Source organism: Ornithodoros turicata, chromosome 5 (genome assembly GCF_037126465.1).
Source record: "Ornithodoros turicata isolate Travis chromosome 5, ASM3712646v1, whole genome shotgun sequence".
Classification (NCBI taxonomy): Eukaryota; Metazoa; Arthropoda; class Arachnida; order Ixodida; family Argasidae; genus Ornithodoros; species Ornithodoros turicata.
In genome coordinates this window covers 82,429,080-82,453,169 of record NC_088205.1, presented here as the reverse complement: position 1 = coordinate 82,453,169, position 24,090 = coordinate 82,429,080, and the positions used below count along the sequence as shown (strand labels likewise).

Below are 24,090 nucleotides of genomic sequence, written 5' to 3'. Positions count from 1 at the left end.
CTGTTGACCGAAAATTTGGGTGGTGTTCAATTTTGAGATGTAGGACTGGTTAAAAACTGTCGAACATTTTCAAAATCTGCAAGTGTGCACGCATCTGCGGTAAGTTGTTAAACAGGCAGTATGCCAGCACTTCCACATCGTCTCGCCCATCAGGCCATGCAGTCCGCCATTTTGAGCGCAGAGTAACTCTAGCCGCTCGAAAATTACGGTCAAAGGTGGCTACTCTGGAGTCACGTGATCATAAAGGCTCTGACGTCGTTACCCAACTCCCTGGCGCCTATTTCCGTTGAATAAGAAAACGCACCCAACGGCACTCCACTCCAGCAAACTCCAAGCCGTATTGCACACGGTATTCGCTTGGTTGCTTGTGGTATCTCCAAGGTTACGCTGAACGCTGTGAGGTGGTGGGTTCGAATCCTGCACCTGGTTGTGTTGTATGTAGTTTTTCCAGGTCTTTCCGGCAGTTTTGCGAGTTCTGCATGCCGATAGAGTTCACCCTGATATCGGCCCAAAGGACGCATACTTTTTAAACCACCCGATTTTTCTCTAACTTTTTCCTTCTCTCCTCTCTCTGTATTATTTGTCTCCATCTATACGCCGCTCATAGACGCAGTTGCTCCCACGTTTCTCAACGCCTTTAACGTCGTTAGCGTTACGGTGCCACCAGGCATGCTTTTCGGGAAACAACGACGAAAAAGTCTTTTTGCTTTTCTTCTTTCGTGAACGAAAACTGGGCAGGGTTTTCGGTGTGATGTGATGTGATGAGGGTTTGCGGTAATCCTCCCGATAATGGTATTCGGTATGTACAAGGTTTGCACGTTCCTTCGTGTGAATTTACGCTTACTTTCTGTGGAAATATTCACTGGTGCTGTCACTCCCACACGAGCGAAATTCCAATCCCATTATTCCCATGGAGAAAGACCAGCAATGTCCTAATTAATCCTATACTATAAGCCGAAGCTGTTCTTCATATCTGGAGTTGCTCAAGTGCAACAACTTTGTATCTTCCTATGTATTTCCAATAATAAATAAATATGGCTCGTTCTTTTTAGCCTTTTTTGTGTGTGTGTATGTACAGAAAGTCCTGCACCAACCTTTCAAACTCGAGCTCGCCTATCCTGTGGCGAGCGACTCGATCGCGATGCCCCTGATTGCTAGTGACAAAACCACTTTAATAGTGACGATCGTTTCCGCTTCACTATCCTATGCAAGGTAAAGCATTGTACGATTAAAGATTCTTGCATATAGATAATGTCCTATCCGACAAAACAACTGTCTCAAGATAAGGAACCGGTGAAAGCAAAGCCATGCGTCGCCGTTTCGAGACAATGGCTTTCACTTCATCCATCTTGTCTGTCAAAGAGCCTACAAGCTGTACTACGATGCTTCTCTTCAATGGCCAATGGGCGACGGCTATTTTTCGAGGCACACGCGTCCATTGTGTAGTAGCACTTGTATGCAGATAAGGAAGGCCCTTTTGCACCTCATTTGAATGTCATCCTGCTATCTCAACGACTTCCTTCCCAGAAGTACCTCGTCCTGCTCGACAGCTATATATACTGGAATTTAATATACTCACCCGTTTTTGCGGCACTGTGGTATGTATGTAGTCCATTGCATCATGCGAGCAGGAAAAAAAGTTTCTACTTGTCGTAATTGGCGAGATACTACAAACCCCTGAATAAACCTCGGCGTCGATGTCTGACGTCAGAGCGACCAAAGCCTCGGCCATTCCTAATGGTGCTCGTAAGCCTCTTGCTCGGAAGATTAATTGGCAAATTTGCCCGCCGTGATGTCACAGCCATGTGAGTTTCTAGTGGAGGATGACGTTCCCAAGTAGCAACCTGTACCATGCCACCAAGTTGCTGTCTATAGATAGTAGCCAACTACACAGTCTCATTAAAAGAACAAAACCATGCATGGAAAGAGTGGCATTTGACGGAGTACTGTAGAGTGCAGAAGACAATATATGCCAAAGGCTTCTATCTGATTTTGAACAATCGTATACGCATGGACAGAAATCAATATAATTACGTACTAGCTGCGTGCTATACAAGATTATCTGCGCTGATTACAGACGGATACAACACGTAGAAGACGTCGTACCAGTCATTGTCTGCTTATATATAGCGAGAAGCTCGACGTCATTCAAATTCGCGTTTCAATAGCAGACGATGCTCGAAGCTTCACGAAGTAGCAGATGAGATCTGCAAACGTGGGAAAGCAGTAGGAAGAACAACCATATAAGGAGCTCGACCTATTAATGGAGCGGATGTTCAGGCAACTACATCCGGGCATGTTTTAGGAAGTACTGCGCTAGACGGTGCGCTGGTTGTATAGCGCCGTAATTACAGGCGCGATGGTGTCAACAACAATGGCATCAAAAGAGTGCGTGTGATTATCTGCGTTCTGTAACAGTTATGGCGCGATCAGACTGCTGTACTCTGTTCGTTTCATGGCTACATAACGTAATCGGATTACCACAACTACAGTAATAAGATTATTAATAGAAATATCATATCATCATGCTGTTTTTTGGCCACCCCTATGTAACTCTGACTTGTATTGAAATAAAGATGAATTGAATTGAATTGAATTGAATCATCAATATCATATCATATAGATTACAGAAAAGAGAGAGGGAAATGAGAAAAACAGAGCTTTCTGGTTCGACGGTTGCGATCTGTCCTGAGAAAGTTCCCAACGTTTCGTGTTTTACCTCGAGGACACTGTCATTGACCCTTTTGTCGTATGTCACCGGAGAAAAACAGAGAAAGCCACACCTGCCCTTTGAATGTTTCTAACCCCCCTCCCGTCACCCCTATACACCTGCGTCCTATCAGTGATAGTGACCATACAAAGCGGTCTGAGACAATAGCCCACTTTTCGCGGTCAAGATGCATCCATCAAAGAACGCCCCATAAGTCAGGAGCGAAAAGAGCAAACCTTTCATTTGAGACATCCACCGTCCCACTTTCCTTTGAACCCTATAGTCTTAAAAGAGAACTTTCACCACAGAGCACGCTGGCAAGGCCAACTACGTATTGTACAGAGTGGTACAGCTCCGGTCAACCTTAATAATAACACGAAAAAAAAAAAGAAAAGAAAGAAAAGAAGAAAGTGGTCTCGTTCCCGAGCGCGATTACAGCAACCCGTGAGGAAATCTTAATTGAACAAAATTATTTTGTTAGTTTAACGCGAGGTTTTTGTTCACTTACACCATTCTCCCAGTGCACTCAGGGTGGCTGTTATCACGCTCGGAAATCAGACAGATTTTTTTTTTCTTCTAGTGTTAATATTAACTTTGACGGGAGCTGTACCTTTACTACTTCGGATTTTGTGGAAAGTGCTGGGCGTACGCCCTTTTTTGTGACGATTAACGTAACGGCGTAAGTGTCACAAAGAGGCCTCCCGCGTTTTCAACAAGTCAGGAAAAAGAACAATATCATTCGTAATGATGGTTGGCTAGCTGCGTGCTATGCGGGGAAGTTAAGAAGTTCACCCTTTCACCACCACCACCACCACACCAACTTTTTTTTATGACCATAATATACGATATCACTTCTTGATATCACTTCGGTATATAATCTTGCGTTTGCTCTGCTGTTATTTTGATATGTGTGTGTACACCATTATCGAGGCATGTGTGTTCATGAACATGGAAGACGAAGACTGAATGAATAAATGGATAAACGGGGCGCACGGTGACCAATAACCTCCCCGCATTCGAAATACCGTTAATGCAAAAAATAAAGAAGAAGAGAAAAACAAAGAAGAAGAAAAAGTTGAATAATGAAACACTACACACACTACAATTAAAAGAAAAGTTCAAGTAGCAAATTTATATTTTTGGGTCTCGCACGAGTCTTGCTTTGAACTCATTGATGTCGTCCTTCCCTATAAATGGCAAATTTTAGGGGGGAAATATCGTGAAAAAAACAATTAACCGTATTAATTAACTGCTTCGAGCTGCATCGAACCGCCAAAAATTAAAAAAAATCTTATCGCAGATAGCAAGTACGCGACGCCCGAAAGTGCAACCTCTTTTTTCCCGCAACTGTCAAAAATAAAGACTAGAACGGACAGTTTTGTGACATCCCAAATGGACTTCTCTTCATTCGCTAGCTTGGATTAAATATTTGTTTGCGTATTGAAATATACACGATTTGTCCGGAGCATTTTTATCGCTCGACCCCCAACCGAGCACACGTGCCGCGTGTCAAGAGGAGAAAAGCAATGTCCTTTTTTTGCGAGATGCGACTCTATAGCTTTGGACACTTTGAAATGTACGTTGAGCTCTCTGGAATCCCCATGAAACATACGATCGTTCAATGTCAAAGCTTTTGACTCTCGAGATCAAAAGCTTTGACATTGAACGACTTCTCGGAGCGACTTCCGCAAGGTGTTGTATTGGTAACTGTCGTGAAAAAATTGGAAAGGTATATCGGAACTGCTAGACATTCTCGACTGTGATGTCGTCACCGTGCATTGTTTAATTAAATGCGCGCTTTCTAGCACACAATGCTATGCTGCGGTGAGGAATGATTCCTCCGGTCATTGTGAAGCGAAACACGTTAATCCGTTAATCTACAACTGCTTCCTAAAAGGACCAGACACTGATGCCGTGCTCCGGATTCCCAGAGGGTGGATGAAGCCTTGCCGCGCACTCTTAAAAATGAACTTCACTTCATAGCATGCTCCTATAGCCAACCGCCATGTCAATGATATTGTTACCTGCCCTGATTTGTTGAAAACGGGAGGTGTACGCCTTTTTTGTGACGCTTATGCTGTTCATAATTGTCACAAAAAAGGCGTACGCCTCCCGTTTTCAACAAATCAGGACAGATAACGATATCATTTGACATGACGGTTGGCTAGGAGCATGCTATGCGGTGAAGTTCATTTCTAAGAGTGCGGAGCGCCAGTGGAAAAGCTTTGGGGGGTTAGAGCCGTGGATCATGTGCCTCTGAAAAGACATCGAGTCCGACCTAGGAAAGGCAACCGTCGAGTGATATATTTTTTAAATTTTCGTGTTAGCGCCGCGAGGCAACTGTGGCTACGAGCGGCATACGGACGTGGACAGATAGAGGAAGGAGTGGGGGACAGGATGGTTAGTATGCGTCCTGGACCGACTTCAGTGGGACCTGTGCCTACATTCGCCCGGAAAGACTGCCGGAAAACATAGGAAAAACCTCAGACAGTACATCCGGTGGTAGGATCTTGGAATCTAGATAAGAAACAAAGTCTTCCATTCTGACTACATAGAGTGGAACGCTATCCGTTCACATATGTAATCTGATAACGTTCCTATATCCTATATAGCGTTCCCATATCCTATATAGAAGAGCAGCAACAGATGAATGGTTATAGATAGCTGTTAGGCGAAGTCACTGCTGGCCAATCGAACTTGACGACAGCGAACACTTTGAACATAGTTACCAGAGCGTGTCGTGTACTCGTTAAAACATAAAGGTCGCCCGTATTAACAAAGAAGGACGGGCGGTTCATTCTTTTAAACCGACACTTTTATGAACTATACACCGTTGTCAACCGCAATGTGCCATAAATATCGCAGCAGTCTCGGAAGAGCGTGCGCACCAGCACCGAGAGAAGGATATCGGCTTAAACCATCTGTATGCCCGGCTGGACCGATGACCATTTTCAGGAGCTCTCTTTGGTCGTTCGTACTGTGTCTGTTTTTCTCCATTTCGGCTTCTGAAGGTAGCTTTGTCTTCGATCGCTTTGTTTCAAAGAATGATGATGACACAGTAGTGGTTTTTTAGCGTGGCTTAAACGGCGTGAAGGTTGCCTGTAGGGCATTGGGTTCAACGCCCTTCTTTTTTATTTCGTTTCGGCATCGTTTCACAGCACCGGGCCCCGCGCTTGCCTTGAGACAACCCTGGATGTATGGTGGTGTTGGGGGCTATAAGCTGCCGCACATCGTCATATCTTTCTTTCCTCTCCTACAATCGACATCATCATCATCATAAAATCATCGTCATCATCATAAGCGATGCGCGACAGTAGCCAGCCCGTGCATTCATTCTGCCCACCTGATGGTTCTTTAACGTGCACCGACATCTCAGCGCAGTGCGTTTAACTACCGTCGCGGAGGACCTCGTGCCTAGGCAATTTGTACCGTCATCGACCGGGTTCGCACTCGCAACCTTGGGATCAGGAATCAGACTTGTTAAGAACTGATCCCACGAGATTTCAATACTGTGGATCTGCTCAACTTCTCTACCCAGGCTCCTGGAGTCACTGGGTCATGCAGGTGACTTATCGCACCTCCTCACATGGATCCTCCCTAGAAGATTAGTTGGCACGGTCTTATGGGAGGATAGGGGGGGGGGGGTGTTATGTTAGAATCGGCTCGCCATTGTTGGCCACGCAAGGGTGGAGATGCCTAGAGGGTGCGTGAGTCCGTCGGGAAGTGCAAAGGGCTAGAGGGGTCGTTGGGCAAGACCCCCTCATGCAGAGAAAGAGAACAATGTTTCTTGAACGAGGGTTTGCCTGCCAAAACCAACTCGACCCACGCCTGTCGAGTTTACGTAAGCGCGGCTCGTATCTAGTAGCACGTTTGGCAACATGCGCTCGGCAGCATACGGAATCATCGTACAAAACTGTTAGTTTCTAAACTTAACCCGTGCAAAAAACGTGCAGACTACTCCCACATATTTGCACGTTTTGTCTGGTGCAGAACAGAGCACGTCGGCGCTGGAACACCATTACATAAGGGTGAACCGGAAACTAAAAATAAAAAAAAAGAAGAGAGAGAGAGAGAGGAAGAAAAAAGCAAATTTTAACGTTCATGCGTTTACGGCTGCGTACAGCGTCTGATACCCCCGGACACAAGGACATAAAGGCCTTTCCAGAGGAGGACATCTACCGGAACGGCGTTTGTGACACACGATAACGGAGATTCTCCTTTTAGATATTGAGCAATTGTAGCAGCAGTGAGCAATTTTAGGTATTGAGCAATTCCGGAGTGCGCTAAGAGATACACTAATGCGAGCTATCGCCATTGTCGTGCGTTAGCGGCGCGAACTCCTTTCTCTAAGGGGTCCGATACTTCAGAGGAGTTCCGTATGTGTACCTTCGTTCCATCCGGAAAGATGTCCCGTTGCAATGATTCGCTGTCACCGGACGTAACATGCAAGCGCAACCGAAAACGCAGCGGTGTGAATCAGCCTTTATTGTTCGCGCGTCCCTAAGGAGGAAATTAAGGCGTATCGCGAAGTGAGGCAACCAAAGCCGCGACATTTAGTGACCGCGAAGAATATGTGGCCCCAGGCCGGATTCGCGGAAAATTTGTGTTGCGAAATTGAAGGGTTTTACGGTAATTCGTGAAAAGCCTTTAACCCGAAAAAGTCGGATACTGCACTTAATAGGAACGTCCAAAAAAAAAAAAAAAAAACGGAGCGCACGCCTTTTTGTGACGTACAGAGTATATGGTCCTCCTGGGTGTCAGAGGTGTGTATGCCCGTTTATGTCTCCCTATCTTTCTACTGAGCATATTCTAGAAACGAAGGAAGGAACATTTGTTTCTTTTGGTTTGTGTGTGCCTTTTCTTCGCACTATGTGTATTGCACATGACATCTGTACCCGGGAAATGCGTTCCAGACGTTCCATCGCTGTGCACACGAAAAGCAAACGGCTCTGTAAGAACAAACAGGCAAAGGTAAACATTCATGGGACGGGGGGCAGATGTAATACAACGTGAGAAGCTCCCTGTTTCCTGCTTCCTTCAGCGAGAAAGCGATTGAAGAATATCGCTCTTCCTTGCAACTTTTGCTTCTCGTTGGATGAGCAAAAAATTTAGTGGGACCGTGATAACAGACAAGTCGGGATCGAACCGGGCTCACATATCGCGTTCATCGAGATGTACACTTTCCTCGTGTCAATCACACGCAGCACTGTTCTACGTGCGTTGAATGCACAATTTCTTAACTATTTTGAGTGTCCTGTATAGTTACACGGTAGACTGTGTGTGGCAATATGTGTGTGTTTCACGTCTGACATCAGAACAGGAGGACTTGCTATAGTTTCGAGAGCACCACCATAACAGCAGAATATTTTCTTTCTTCACCTATCCGCGACACCTCAGCAGGGTCTCTCTGAATAGATGATTTTTATGATCCTTCCTCTCAGAGATCGATAGACACCGGAGCGTTTATACGTTTATTACTCCCCAATCTTCTTAGTACCTAATAATGAGCAGTGCGACAAAGTATGCCTTCGTTCGATTAATGTATTAATACGGTCAGCACTAAAAGGCTAATTCCAAGCTTTTTTCCACATTAAAAATATCCCGTTCACCGCATGAACACGCAGAGCGATTCGTCGCATAGATATAATATCGTTCTGCCTCATGATTTACTCATCGTGATTTCCCATCAACGAATAAACAGCTGCATAAATTCTGATTAGCAATTCGCCCAGGCCATGATGCTCGTCGAAGAAGTGCTTTCGAAATGCGGACTTGTAGAGAACAGCTCATCGGAGATATTGCGTGAGCATTCGACTGCGTTTTAGAACGAACCCGAGGTTGAAAAGCAAACAAACAAACAAACAAACAAAAACACAACAACAAAGGTTCCGCTTACGCGCTGAAGATGATGCGGTAGAAGATGCGGAAGGAAGAGCAACAGGAGTTGATGGGAGGGGATCGAAGCATCCTCTCCATGCACGGCCTCAATTTTCTCCCTGCTATAGCGTTCCAGTTGACCCTTCTGGTTCAAGAGCGGCATTTCTACCGAAAGGGATATCTCCCCCTCCTCCTCTTCTTCGACGCCCCATCCCTCTATAAGAAGACCTCGTCAACTGGACATGAGACACACTCAACATTTCATTCCGTGCACAATACAGGGGGCAGTGCGAAAGCCAACTATACTTTGTACTGGTGGTTTAACAGAAGGGGATCATGAGCAAGGTGAGTGGGGGTGAACGGTCGACGTTCGATTTCTATGGAAGAGCGCGACGCTTTCAGAGACAGCAATGTGTAGGTAGTGTACGTGCTAACATAGTTTCGTTTCTTTTCTTTTTTTTTTTTCGTCAACATCAACATAGTTTAGATTAGCATCGACCTTAGCTGCGGGACCTGTCTGTGACACGTGTGCTTCCGCGCATTTCATTTTCCTGTGTTTGTGATTTGTTTTTTTTCGTCCGGGTGAAATTTTTTCGTCCTCGGAAGCTTTTTTTTTAAAGAGTAGCAAGCCAAATATTGGCTGACCTCTCTCAACACTGAAAAAGAAGAAGAAGAGATTAGCGTCGGTCCAGTGCTTGTTCGTTTAATTGGGTGCAGAATTAGCGGTGCTAGTGCAGGGGTTCTCTTCTAAACTGTGGAATTTTTATCCCATAAGAAGAACAAGAAGGGTGGGGGAAGTGTCCTTTCTAGAAACCTGAACGCAGGAGATAGCTAGTTCCACTGCTCGTCAGCGTTCATCACAGAGTAAAAGAGGGAAAATATCGAAGCTTGGATAATCTAGAGACCATATTTGTTAGCGTGTCCCTTCTCACCACGTGAGTGGAACATAGAAGACGACAGATAAGATTATATTTCTCCAGACATAATTACTAGATAACTCCGGAGGGTTTCTTAGCCAGTAAGAAGCGGAAGATAGCCGACCTGTCTACGCTGTGACTGGACACGAGTCGGTTATGTGGCAAAGTCACGTGATCGGCATCGTACATTCGCTTTAACTTCTTTTTCATTTTTCAACCTGACTCAAAATTAGCACAGAGACGTGTACGTCTTCTTTTTAAACAAATCAGACCAGGCGAAGGTATTACGCAGTACAACGGCTAAATTTCAGCGCATGTAAAAGACCAAGTAGCTGGCGCACATCATGTAAAGATTAGCGTATCAGAGAAAATCGCGTAAGAAAGAAGTCATTCGGTTCAAAGTCGCTGAAAACCTGGAAATACTGCAAAAAAATGCGAAAGCCCAAAGGCAAAACGTTGATGGTGGGCACAGTACCATTTAGGACGAATTCAGAAAACCTCGAAGATCATAGCGCCGTTATCGGAACAGAGGGGACTTTGTTATCAGGAGTGAGGAGAAATTCTCCAAACTGTTTCGATTTCTCCTCTCTAGACACGTAATCCAAGAGGTGTGAAGGTCAAGCGACATCAAATCAACACCGAATTTCTTTCTTCCCTACGCGTTACACCGTACATACTTCCTCCAGCTTCGAGAACAGCTCACGAACCCACCCAAGCGATTCCATACAGCTCTATACCAGCGAGACCATGGAATTGAGCATCGCCGGTTACCATGAGACGCCGCACTCACAGTCACCAAAATAGACGGTTGTCGTTGTCCAGTTTCCATAAACGCCACAAATCATCACAGTTTCCCCGTTTAGCGCGGACGCTTCCGCATCCAGAGCGTGCACCGCAGAAATCCACATCCAAGAAGAGATACAGAGCAGAGGCCATTTCGCTTGACCAGCGATGGCCTCTAAATTCGAACAACTTCTAAATTCCCCCGCTTATGACAGCGATGTCACTTATTTTTCATTCTTCTAACTGGACCATCGCCTCGCGTGCAAAGTGAAGAGTGACAGGACGTCAGGGTCGCGTGAAACGGGTCTATAAATACGAGCAGCTCACGCAAACGCGGATGAACGCCTCAAGCGTTGAGCGCTTCCTCGGTCCTGGAGAGAAAGTCTTCGATGGTAGAGGGGGGGTCAGAGGTGGCTGCTGGTGGTTGCGGAAAAGTTATTACGCTTTTGCTCTCGGCTATTTCGGGTGAAGAGTACATGCTTGCCACAAAACGGAAAGGAAGCAGGGCCATTGTTCCCGTTATAAATTTCGGTATGGTAATACGAGGTATAGTGTCGCGAGCGCTATAAATACGTATAGGCTTCGCTGAACAATCGAGCCGTGCAGTGGCAGATGGTTTGCCAGATAAGCGTGAAGGGAAGTCCGTACGAATGAGTTCCTGCCTTCTTTTAGATGATTTGGTGACTCCGGTGGAATTGGATTGTAAAATAATTCTAGGGATGGTTGCTTGGAGTTCGTGACAAAAACACCGAGAGTGGTATGTTGACAGTGCATCGTGGGAGAATCATTCGCAAGTGAATATATCGTTGTGTTTTGGTGTAGTCGTCTTCATCCTCGGGGTTTCTGGTGGTGCACCAGTGGTGTCGTCAAAAGAACATTCAATGCCGCTAGAGCGACACGATGCAGTCCCCTTGTAGTCTCGATTTTTTTTTCGTTATGGATCAATCTATGGCACCAACCCTCTTGCTTTCTTACCATGTTTTCACGAACTGCTGCTTCAATGCACTGTGATGGATAGTTCTGATAAATTATTCCCTTCATGTACTGTTCGCGAGCCCCGTATTTTCGCTAATTTAAGGGACACGCGAGAATGTCGAGGAAGAATTGACACCTTGAAAGCTATGCTACAATCGCGAAATTTGCCCTTAGAGTTGGTTGTACAGGTTGCTAGCAGTTTAATATCTTGCAGGACAATCATGTGCAATATGTGCGGTGAACAATGGAATTACCACGAAGTAAGCTAATCAAGCCACGAATTTTACCATCCACAATTCGCGGAATTTAGTTGCCGCGAATATGTGCCTTGTGCCCGATTCGTGAAAAACTTGGACCGCGAAATTGAGGGGCTTCACAGTCATCTTCAGCGAAGGATAAAGGGTTGAAAGATCTCTCAATTTCACGGGCGAGATCGAAACTATGTGAAACGCAGTTGCTGCGGTACTGCATTTCAATTGGCTGAGTAGTAATCCACTAACGCTGAATTCGTTACAGTGTTCCTGGTTAGGCCTTCTGGTCGTAGGTGTCCTGGTACAACCCAGTCTTCAAGGATTCTTAACAGGCGGTGGTGGCGGCTACGGTGGTCCAGTCCAAGGTGGACCTACAGGGTTCCAAGGAACCACTAACTTCGTCGGCGGAAATTTCGGTGGAGGCTATAGCAGCGCTGGAGGTCATCAGGGAGGTGGAGGAGGAGGCGGGCAATTTGGTGGCCAACAGGCCAACGGGGTGCCGTTCAGTGGACATCATGTTGGCGGCAATGGACATCAATTTGGAGGCCAACAATTCAGCGGGCAGACGTTCGGTGGACAGCAGCCTGGTGGCCAACAATATGGTGGCCAACAACTTGGTGGGCAGCAGTTTGGTGGACAACAACTGGGTGGGCAGCAGTTTGGTGGACAACAACTGGGTGGGCAGCAATTTGGTGGGCAGCAACAGGGTGGGCAGCAATTTGGTGGGCAACAACTGGGTGGGCAGCAATTTGGTGGGCAACAATTCGGCAGTCAACAAGGCCACCATGGCGGAGGATTTGGTGGGCAGCAGACAGTTGGACAACAGGGAGACGCAGCTCCAATACCACACGTATCCATCCAGCCTGCTAGTGTGAAGGTAGTCTACGTTCCCGTGGTTTCCACACACCTCAAGGCATCTGCGCTCGGCAAGCTGACAGGTGGACAGTTTGGAGGTTCGGGATACGGTAGAGGCGTTCAAGCTGGATTCAGCAGCGATGGATCGGGCGGACACCACACTGGAAGCGGTGGCTTTGGAGGGCATCAGGGGGACAACAAAGCAGGATACGGTGATGGGTCGGTACATACTGGAGGTCACCACGGTTCCACGAAAGGCAGCTACGGCGGCGGCGCGGTATCAATGCACGGGGCTGGCGGAACAGGAAAAGGAGGCTACGAAGACACGTCCGTTCAAAGCGGAGGACATCGTGGAACACGTAAAGGAGGCTATGGTTCCGCGCCCGTTCAAAATTCTGGTCACCATGTTCCCAATAAGGACATGTTTGACGATGATGCAGTTCAGTTGGACGCAAGATCACGCCCTGCAAAATCCAGCTATGGCGGCGCGCCTTCCTCATCTAGCCACCATGGCGGACATGTTGGCGGAATTCAGAGTGTAGAACCAACCAAAGGTGGCTTTACACCAACAACCGGTCCATACCCTTCCAGGCACACCGCCAGCCATGCAACTATTCCCATTATCATCATCCAGAAAGACCATGGCGTTGCTTCACCGCAGCAAAGCGGTCCTTCTAGCGGCCGGACGCATGTTGGGTCATCTGTGCAGCACGGCCACCAGGGCGGCGTTAGCGGTGGCTATACTTCACAGGGTCAGCCGGCACATGCTGTAGGACAGGCTCAGCGACAGAGCTCAGGCGGCTTCTCCGTCGGTACAACACACAAGCAGCACAGTACGGGAGCAGTGATTCCCGTCATCATCATCCAAAAGACGCATGCTGCTTCTACAGCCGGAGGATACGGATCTTCTAGTGGACAACAGGGTGGAGGTCACAATCATCATGGTGGGAGTCAACAGAATTTCTTACCGTCGCCCCCACCAGTTCGAGTGTCGGCGCCTGTTACGGTAACATCGTCCGGAGGAAGTGGCTGGAACCCTTGGCAGTGAACTGACGTTGATGCCTGTGTCAGTAACATCGTCAGGTGGTAGTGGCTGCAATCCCTGGCAGTGAGGCTGGCTGAACTGAAAGGAGATCGCGATCATCACAGACACGACAGAGTATGGGACTTGACCATGCCGTGTCGAATGCACTTAGGTTCAGCTCCCGGCGCATGAGATAAGTGTAATACAATACAGTAGATGCAGTGAAGAAAACCGATCGGAACGGCTGATCTGAACCGCACCAATCAGGATCATGATAATTATAACCCCGGACGCAGAGTGGCGTCGCTCTTTCTTCTGATTGGTTAGAAGGCGCGCGCCACTCGGCCTTTACAACTCAGGACACGGAGCACTATTATTCTAAATGTTGGATCGACGCCTTTGCCTCTGTTTTAGAGTGCAAGGATCGGCTGTTATCCTGAACGATAACTATCCGTCATTTGGTAGTTCGGCAATGCGTTACGTATATATGAGTATAAAGTAGCTTGTCAGTATAGCATAGTATACTGATACTATCATGGAAGGCGGCTAGCTTAGCGCGGACCCAGAAACTACGCCTAAGGGCATATCACTACACAAACGGGTGCTGCATTCCTGTGATAACTGAACAATAAAATATATATATATATATATATTCTTTTAATTTCGACCTATTTGTGTGCCTCGTAAATATTTCTTTGCAGTAGTACCGGCTGAGGGGGCATATAGCCATGCATTGCACGTGGGGATGGCGCCAGGTGCCCGACCTCCACAAAACCCTCTCATAGTCATACAGGATGCATCACCTAAAGTGGAATCTACTTGTCTGGACACAATGGGGTCAATGCTATTTATCTCGGGGGAAGATTTTGCCATGATTTCTGAGCACTCTTATGAAATTTAATTCTCGAGAAATTGCATTTTCCCAATTGAATTTTCCTGGTCAACTTCACATTTCTCTCTTTCTTTTTTTTTTTTTTACGGGAACAGGAAGCGCATGGCGGATTTACCCCATTCTATTGCAAAATACATTCACTACTACAATTATAACAGCCGGAAGGGAAAAAAAAGTGAAAACTGTCGTTTAGAGGCGGGCAAATTTCCGGCCGCGCTCAGATCTCCAAAAGAAGCGATGCGAGGAGACCGTGTACCTGCCCTTTCACTTTCCCTCTTCCAAGCTTCTGCTGATAACGGCAGCATGGTTGCAATGCAAAGTTATCTGAAAGAAGAGCGAGGAGGAAACAAGAAGGGGGGGGGGGTGACCGTTTTCCTTCCGCGGCATCTTGGATTGACTTGACGTAGAACTGAGTTCGGCTGACAATTTGCGCGCCAAAAAAGAAAGAAAGAAAGAAAGCGTCAGAAGAATCTACTGCCATTTGCGGTGACTTTCAACCATGGTGAACCAGATACCTCTGAAAATGTGAACCCGCGAGTATAGACCATTTTCTGTTTACAAACATGTGACGTCACGAGAAGACGGGTTCGAGGCTATATTTTGCTCTGGTTGGCAAGAAGCGGGAAAAACGCGTCTGCTGATAATCCGAAAAGGCTGATAAGGTTGATAGGTGCCCACCAGCATGTTTTGCGCGGCGTCGAAACGTAATCGATGACGTAGGGGTGCAAGTGGTCTACATGTGACAATCCGAGGTTTTCCACAGGAGCCATGAAGGGAGTGTGCGTCGCGTATTGCGCCTGCATTGGCTGCAACAACGGTTACTATCATGACAAAGATTACGTTTCACGTACCCGCACCGCTCGCACACTCCTTCGATGGTGGTCCGCTAGGAATGTCTCGTATTCGCTCCGAGATGGAACGGTGTCGGCGCCCTGCGGAGAAACGATGAACTACCGTAGTGTAGGTAGCTTCCTCGCTTCGTCTTCTTCTACGCGTTTATTTTTCCGCGTTCACTGCAGTAGGTGGAGCGTTTGGAAACCGATACAGTATCGTACCATCGCGGCAGAAGTAGTCTTCCGGTGAATATACGCGAGAATTACGGAAAAGAACCATAAAATCCGAACAGCGGCCGGCGTGTTATCCACACTAGAAAGGTGACGGTGTCGCCCCCTACAGGTCGATCTCGCAGCGAATAGGACGCGATAGCTTTACTTTGAGAGGTGTCCCTACATTTATGCACCGCACTGTATATAAAGCCGTTACAACGTAATTGTAATATAATATGACTGCCCCCTCAGTCTTTTGCAACCCACCTCGCGCATGAGATTCTGGATGAACCGCTGCACGTAGCGACTATGTAGTCGAAGGGACCGACACACTACTACTCAGAGGAAACAAATATCCTCGACACCGAAACAGTCCAGGGCGGGAAATCGTTTCGATCTTTCAAAGAACCGTAGTGTAATGGTACTCTGAATGGACCTCCAGGCTTCAAGGTAGAACTTCCTGTTCACAAAGAACCAGGTACCCTGGTTCGCATCCTCGTAGACGTATTTTTATTTGCTACTCTCTTTCTATTCGTAGCAGAAAAATCATAAGGAGAGAGGCTAGAAGAAAAGCTGGGAGAGAGAGAGAGAGAGTAAAGGGGGGAGAGCGAAGGCCTTATACGTGATAAAGGCGATACCTCCTCCCAACGTCGAAGTCTGGGAGCCTGGATACGGCCACGGCCGTTCAACGTGTGAACGCCAGTCCGCTTCGGCATCCCTGGTATCCAATCCAATCCAATCCAATCCAAGTAATGCTGCTTCCGCTGGGCTCCGTGTGCGAAGGGCGTTTGCTTTGTCTGCTTTCGTCGCGTGTGCTTGGATTGTTTCCTATTCCGTAAGGAACGTGTGTTGCACTGTTTAAACGCTTCTGCTGCGACACGAAAGAGCGGCGCACGCATTTTCTAGAAGATACCGTTCGTATAAGATGTTAGGCCAACAGTATCTATCGTGGCGATTAACTTGTTGAGGTGCCCCTCCTCGCCAGATTGGTTTCTAGTTATTATGAGAATTCTATGATCCGTAGTGACTGTGGCGGACACGGGACTTACGTGCACTAAAGGAACATAACACGATGACATCATCCTCGAATGCACGTTGCAAAACCTTTATTATTTGTACAATTATATTATATACAGCAGTCATGAAACGTATACGTATTCAAACAATGCCACTTAACGTCGTTGGGAAAGGTGACTCCGGCGAGCGACTTTTGGTTTTCCTTAATTAGAGACGAAGAGATCCTGTTTGATCCAGCTTTCCTCACCAAACACACTGTCACTACCCCAAACGCACTGTCGGGCATGATGTAGATCTGCGCCCAATCGTGATCATAGCAACTCCGTCGGAGAGATCCTTACCGTCCGCAGTTGACATCGGGGGATCCAGGTTTCACTTACCGCCACCTGTCGATAGCTGATCGTGTTAGCCACTGAAGTGGCGGAAACGTTTCTCTTTAGCGCTCCGAACGTTCGGCAAGTGAGTTTCGCAGATGCCTTTAAGGGGCCATTATGTCGGCGTGTATCCGAAGGGCTTTCTTCACGTTCTCCACCATAGTTCACCGAAGCACGGCAGTGCATGCACCAGCGCTGAGAACGGAGCACTGCTCCGGCGCTACACTCTTTGAGGTGTGCAATCCCGTTCCAGAACGGGGGACAAATGTCCCTGTGTGCTGATCTCCGTTGCTCAGACTCACGTTGTCCGCATGCGATAGGGATCGCGATAGCAGCCTGATGATCACAATTGCGCGCAATCCAGATCCTGCGCCAGAGCGAACAAAGTACATAGGTTACGATGGCAAAATTAACAAGAACAACATTGGGCCCTGTAGGCAACTCAGATACTCCGTACCAAACATTGTATGTCGAACGTTCCTGAGGTGACTCAAAACGAAAAGGCATTTGCGTTACCTTCACTGAGCATGATCGATACCTTGTCTAGTCGACACACAAAAGTCAGGTTCGCAAGTGATTCCAGAGAGGGGCACAACAGCAAATCGGCTAATTCCACCGGGACCATTGCCTCAATAAGGAATGTGTCCGATCGCGATCAGTGAACTGCAAACGAGGATAGCTGCCCTTCCAGCGGCACCTTCTGGGGCAGTGCAAAAGTGCCCGACTGGGTTTCGACAGTGGAAAAAAAATGGGATAAGGCAAGAAGCGAACCTGATCCATGTCCTGTAACCTATGTACGCTGGCAAAGCCAAAACGAGCTTTCACTTCTCTTTTCTTCTTGTTGTAGTTCCGATGGTGCGTAGGACACCAAATATACAAGTCTTGTAGTCGGCACATTGAACACTTCATCAGATTTTACTCTACATATGCGCTACCGCCCACGATAGCTACCTGGACCCGTGCGACTTCTTCGCATAAACGTATTTACAGCCATATGCCGCGCGGAACAGTGGTAAACGTTTACCCTGTACGCATGACCATATGTAAGATAAATCTGCACACCCCACCTACTGTGCGGTCTTGAGAGCCTTGAGAGAGAATACCTAGGATTCCGCACTGTTTGAAAGTGCGCTCTAACCGGATCAACCTTCTTTCTCGGCCCGTGTCGTCACATCAACGTTTAGAACACTGGGTCAAATACTAGACATATGCGTCTTCAGCAAACTTCAAGATGTCTGTGACAAAGAAGTCCAGCTAAATGCGACATCGAGTCGCATGGCAATAAATTAACATTACAACCATCCCGCCTTGGACCTTGACGAGTCGTAGCTTCTTCTATAGTAGTTTTCGCCATCGTTCTGCGTCCTGCTTCCGCTCGTGGCGTGTCGCGGTGACCTACTCGTCGTCTGTAAAGATATTACGATCGGTATAACTGTACCACCTCCAGTGTTGCTTTTTGACAGAGCGGTGTACGCTCCAGGACTGGGCTTCCACAACCCAGACGGTGACTGCTGCAGAGACGTGGCCTGCCAAGTAGTTGTGCCTCTGGAGCCTTGCTGCCACGATCCCGGGCTAGTCCCAGAACTCTGTCCGGAAGTGCTCGAAAGTGAGGCAGTACTAACAGACTTCACGATTGGAATGGGAACGTAGATAAGTTTTACTTGAGTCTTGAGTCCAGACGAGCTTGGTGGAGGGGAGTTTTGGGTCCCTTGCAAAGACCCTGACTGCGCTTGCGCTTGCCCTTGCCAAGGACCAGACTGTGACTGGCTGTTTCCGTTCCAAGGTCGGTTTTGGGAAAGTGAATTGTCCTGCCATTGAAGGGGCTGGCCACCTTGCCAAGGAGCCGATGACTGAGGAGCATTTTGTGTCGTGGATTGACCTGTGACGTGGTTGTTACTCACTGACCAGGGACCAGCTTGCTCCACTAGTCGTACTTGGCCAGATTGTCCAGTCTGTCCTTCTTGAAAGGGTCCACGCCATTGCCCAGACTGATCCGATTGTCCAAAAGGTTGCTGCCATTGAACAGGATTCAGGGGCAGATTTGTAGATTGCAGGGACACTATCTGCCTCGATGACTGCCATGGCCCAGACTGAGCAGGTGCGTTCGAAAGACTGTTTACTTGCCAGCCAGCGGGTCCCAAATTTCCATTCGGTCCTCCCCAATGCAACGACGAAGAGACGCTATTAGGGCCTTGCCACGAGTTGCCAGGTGACACTAAACGCGCATCTTGCCAGGGGCCCGAAGCAATGTTGTTGGATTGCCATTGACCTGACGAAGGGCCGTTGTTTGATTGCCAAGGGCCAGAATTAGGTCCCTGAGGAGGACCTTCCCAGTTGCCCCCAAAGCCACCAGGAAAATTGCCGCCAAAGCTGGAAGTACCAAAGTTGGAAGGTCCGAAGGTGGACGCTGCGTTGTTGCTGCCGCCCGGGAAGCTGCCGGGGCTACTGGCTGCTCCGTAGTTGTCAGAGGAAGACCTCCCGCTTTGCGGCCAGGGTGTGATCTCGATTTCGGTTGCCACTGTACACGTGACCAGCACCGCAAGCAGTCCTGCAAACTGAAGTCGCAGGAGCGTTAGTAAGGGCCTTTTCAACACGTCGTAGGTGATTGATTGAAACGAGCGTCATCATGAGCGGGGCTCCTCATACAAGATGGCAGTCAATCAAGCAATAGCAATCGGGAGTAGACCATTCCCAACGTGGCTTCCGAAGCACCATACCTACCGCATCCAATCAAGGAATAACCTTCTTAGTCACGCACGCAGTCATTGGGTCCGATAGGTACGGCAACTTGACGGTGACGTTATCTACGGTCTACTGCAATGATATTGGTCCTTCAATCATCATTTAAACCAACGGCCATTGAGCATGCGCCCTGCGCTACCCAGCGTGTAACATGCCAACTTCTCCAATAGCATTGGTGTCAGGGTGACACACCACACACTTGCTGATGCCGCACGTGCGTTTTCAATTGCCATTGGTATCAATGATCATTGAAGACTGGCCACCCGTATGACAGGGGTGTAATACCCTGTCACACGACTAACTAACGCGGCGAGCCCTTTCACCAACACGCCACCACCACCCCTGTCACACGGGCAGTCTTCAATGATCATTGAAACCAATGGCCATTGGACATACGCGTAGCGCCACCAAGCGTGCAACATAACTTTTCAAAGAGCAATGGATTCAGTGCATCCTGCCAGGTTGACATGTCGCACGCTTGGTGGCACTACGCACAAGTTCAACGGCCATTGGATTCAATGGTCATTGAAAACTGCCCGTGTGACAGGGGCATAACACTTCCTATATCGATTCTTTCGAGACGGCAGTTGACGGACAATCAGTGCCAGTGGCGGGAGTCGAACCTTTGTATGATTGCTTTCAATGCTGCCGGCCGTTGGTGAGGCTTAAATGTACGGTGATCACTCCGCGGATTAATTTTGCCCAGGTTGTTGTCGACCCCTGCCGGGTTCGCACCCGCATCCTCGGGAACAGCAGGCGGACACGTTTGTTAGTACCGCGGAGAGCGGCAGTGGATGTGGTATAGCGTAATACTATTTTAAAGCAGACACATTAATTATCGGTAGAGCCTGAAGTTTTCGGGAAATATTTTTTTCTAAATTCGGGTGGTAAAAATCGAGTAAATGAACATGTGCACTAAATTCATGCAAATTCGGGTGAAAAAACTTCCATTACGCTAAAATCTGGGGGAAATCGGGCTCAGTTATTCAAACTAACTGTAGCGGTTTGGTACAAACGGTGATGTAACTGCATTTTTCTGCCAAACAAGTAAGTTGGTGCATTCCTGCAGACATCCCAGAGAGGGCAATTTGCCTGGTAAAAATCGGGTTTCACCCTAAAGAGGCAAGTTTCAATTCGGGGTGCAAATTCGGGGAAGAATCGGGTAAAACCCTAAAACTTCAGGCTCTAATTATCGGTTAATTACACACATTAATTATCGTTAAGATCGGCGCGGTTATCCCACAACGGCGCGATCCCACGAACCTTGCCGCAGCGCATCGTGCATAATCCAATGTGGTCACTTACTTGAGTCATGGTTCTTCTGGAGGAACACTGCACGTGCAAGTGTAGATGCCGTTGCTTTTAAAGAGGGGCGGGCAGCCGTTGAAGAGGAGAAGACGCATGTGGGTCGAACATTCTCTTTCGCCGGGGAGGGACGTTCATTGTCCTAGATTTAATGCAAGAACCGCTCCCGTCTTGCCGCTTTCGCCTTCCAAATAAGTCTGCAAGGTCGCACTCTCACCGTTCGCGATCCTGTTGACAGCACCCTCTCTCTGTTACGGTGTTCCCCGAACGTTTGCCAGTCCGGACAGAATTACACGTGTACCACAGTTGCAGTGTTGGAAAAAGTACCCAAAATTGTACTTAGACGAAAGTATTTCTTGAGTACTTGGTACTTCAAGTACGGTTCAAGTGTGCAACACGTGAACAGCGGGGTCGATTCGGGCACGGGGTGATATGAAGGCCATTGACAGGTAACCATGAACGAGCATTATTTGTTTGTGAGGGTATGTGCATTTGCGCGCAGAAGCCGGGAACGGTGCTCCAGCAAGTGCAAGAGGAGTAATAAACGACATAGGACACGTTGCTCTGGAACCGGAGGGCGTGTAGACGCCCTCCTCTACAAACAGGTGGTTGGCCCATATAGTTGACTTTATATCTCGTCAACAGGTGATCGCGTCAGATACCAACTACTGTAGTATGATTACAATTGGCAGTCGTACGGTGTGGGTTCGAGACACACTGCTGGTATTTTTTCACCGACTGTCCTTCCCAAAGGGTAGGAATGCAGGTGGGAACTGTAGCAAACAGGAAACATATTTATTGCACAGAATCATAGCTATTCTTGGTTTGGTCGAAGGAAAAACAAAATAGTGGAACTAATATGTCATGTACGTACACGTCAATAGATGTAATCACGTGGATGGAATAGGTGGTGCACGTGAGAGACTGGCGAGGAACAGAATCCGTTACTACGTAGATGGGCAAGACATTTCCAAAACAGTATACTATATGCTTGTCGATTATTAATTATTAATGTAAGGGGTTTCTGACACTTGGCCAAAATGTTGGGCAAATCTAAGAGACGGTTATATCAATCAGCAACAAAAACTTTATTTTGAGATGATGAATGGGGAGTTTCGTCGCCAGGGGTTACATGAATCGATGTGAACCTGCATTGCACGTTTTACAGCAAAGGGACAAATAGCCGCGTAGAATAGCAGGTCTGTGGGGGTTGCCACCAGCTCAAGCAAAGACTGAGGTACTTGGATCCAACAATCACACACGAACATGGGATGATCATGTGACAGGTCATTCACTGCGCTGCCCTATTGCTTTTGCGAAAGAGCTGCGAGAAGGATGACAGCGAAGCGGTGCTCTGTTGTGGCAGCTTCTCGCTTCTGCAATCTGAATCTTGGATTGGATTGGCCACGCTGACTATTGACACGTAGCCACCCCCGGATTACTCCGAATCACGACCTACTACTATACACCATAGTGCTCGTTTGTTGATGCAACAACAATTTTGGATCTACCAACAATAAAAAAATTAAGAAAATGAAAAAGTGTCCGACATAAGCCTTGGAACAAATGTTTGGCCTCGGTTCCCCCAATGGAACAATAAGCTCCCGACCTGGTTCTTCCAATGGAACAATTTTTTCACCTTCCCGAAGAAATATTATGTATGACCCAGCTCTGCCAACGCATTTGAGTGTGTGTGTTAGCGCCGCGAAGCAACCGCGGCTATGAGCGGCGTACAGAGGTGTGACAGATTGAGAGAGGACAGCAGGAAGGAGTGGGGAACAGGGGGGATACTATGCGTCCTGGGCCGACTTCAGTGGGGAACTACCAACATGCGTGTGGAAAGCCTCGAGAAATTTTCCCAGGGAAAACCTCAGACAGCACAGCCGGTATTCGAACCCGCATCACCTCCCAGTCCCGGCGTCGAAGGCAATCACTCTAACCACTAATGCCACGCGAGCTCCTACCAATGCAGTTCCCACATTAGAGATCGTCCGCCGTAACACCGGTACGACACAGAAACTCCGCAACAGTGAGGAGCCCCTGCATCTCTATACGGCATTCGACCACGGCACGAGTGATCGACACATCCCGGGTCATTCTCCAAGAGGACGCGCTCTCGTTCGTTCCCCCAACAAACAAAGAAAAACTACACGAGGAAAATTCAGTTATTCCGCACTCTTCCAGTTCCTTCCACAAGACAGAACAGCTAAAACAACGACAACATCATTCCCGCCAAGTTAAGACCGAATACAATTTGTTCCGCAAAGCCAGCTGATGAAATCGAAAGCGGACAAGGGCAGCGAACCGCAAAGACCAGTGACCAGTGCTCGGCAGCCCCCCCTCCCGAGAAAGGGCCACTTAAATCACGTGTCACTGAAGGCTCCGCGGTCACAGACACTGCAGTCCCAAGAATAGACACGGCGCCGGTCAAAGAAAGCGCGTTTCATCCGAGCGTTATTTGATGCACCGATGTACCACTCCAATGATCCTGACTGGAGCGCATTGTTGCCATTCCAATGTGCATCATCTATTCGGAGGGGGACGACGCACGTCGAATCATGTGCCCGTTCTTGGTATACCGAGGAAACTCTGGAATGTCTGAAAAACGGGTTGTGCTACGTTTTTTTTTTTTTTTTTCCTTTTTCTGTTACTCCACATTCGAAACAGTGGCCGAAAAGAAAGGTTGTTAGAGCTTTCGCTTTCTGCTGCGGCTAGACAGCCACCTGAAGTATATATAAATTACAGATTCCCTGGCCCAGTTAGGTCTCTCCTTTTTTGTGACACTTTCCATACGCCAAAAGTGTGGCGCAAAAAAAAAAAAAAAAGCGAAAGAGAAAAAAGGCAAGAAGGCAAGAAAGTGTTACGTGCTTGACGTTAGTACGCTAACGGCCCTAAGATAACAAAATAACCAAGATTTGAGCGCAAAAATAGCTGCTAACACCATAGTAGGAAACTAAGAAAAGAAAAAAAAATTTGGGAAATAGGGTGCTCTCTCCGCTGGAGAGGGCTACGCGGTTTAGGACGCCGAATTTAGCTATCTAATTTAATTTTACTAGTAACGGTAGTTAACGAATTATTTATTTAGTAATAACTACGTAGAAACATATGTATCAATTACCCATTAAACACATAAATTACGAATACATAGAGAGGAATTACTAAAAAAATACCACAAATGGAATACATAGTTTGTCTGTTATCGTCCTTACCTCGTCTCGGTGCTTGAAGTCATGGATAGTTTAGTACATTGGATTACTCTCAACTCTCAACTGAACTCGTTCAAAAATCGTCCTTTAAAGTTCAGACGCGCCAATGAGACAGG

The 24,090-nt window shown here is 47.5% G+C and overlaps 1 protein-coding gene across 2 annotated transcripts in view; it reads right to left on the bottom strand.

The window, feature by feature from the left end:
* The window catches only part of LOC135394988 (guanylate cyclase soluble subunit beta-1-like), a 201,593-nt gene that overhangs the window by 17,606 nt on the left and 159,897 nt on the right, over positions 1 to 24,090 (bottom strand). Inside the window, exon 1 of one of the 2 annotated variants that reach the window (XM_064626133.1) lies at positions 13,337 to 13,460. The exons of the other annotated variant lie outside the window; for it this stretch is intronic. The gene's annotated coding sequence lies outside the window, so the exon portion shown is untranslated. Of the gene's footprint in view, positions 1 to 13,336; positions 13,461 to 24,090 lie in introns of those variants that run through there. 2 annotated transcript variants of the gene reach the window in all.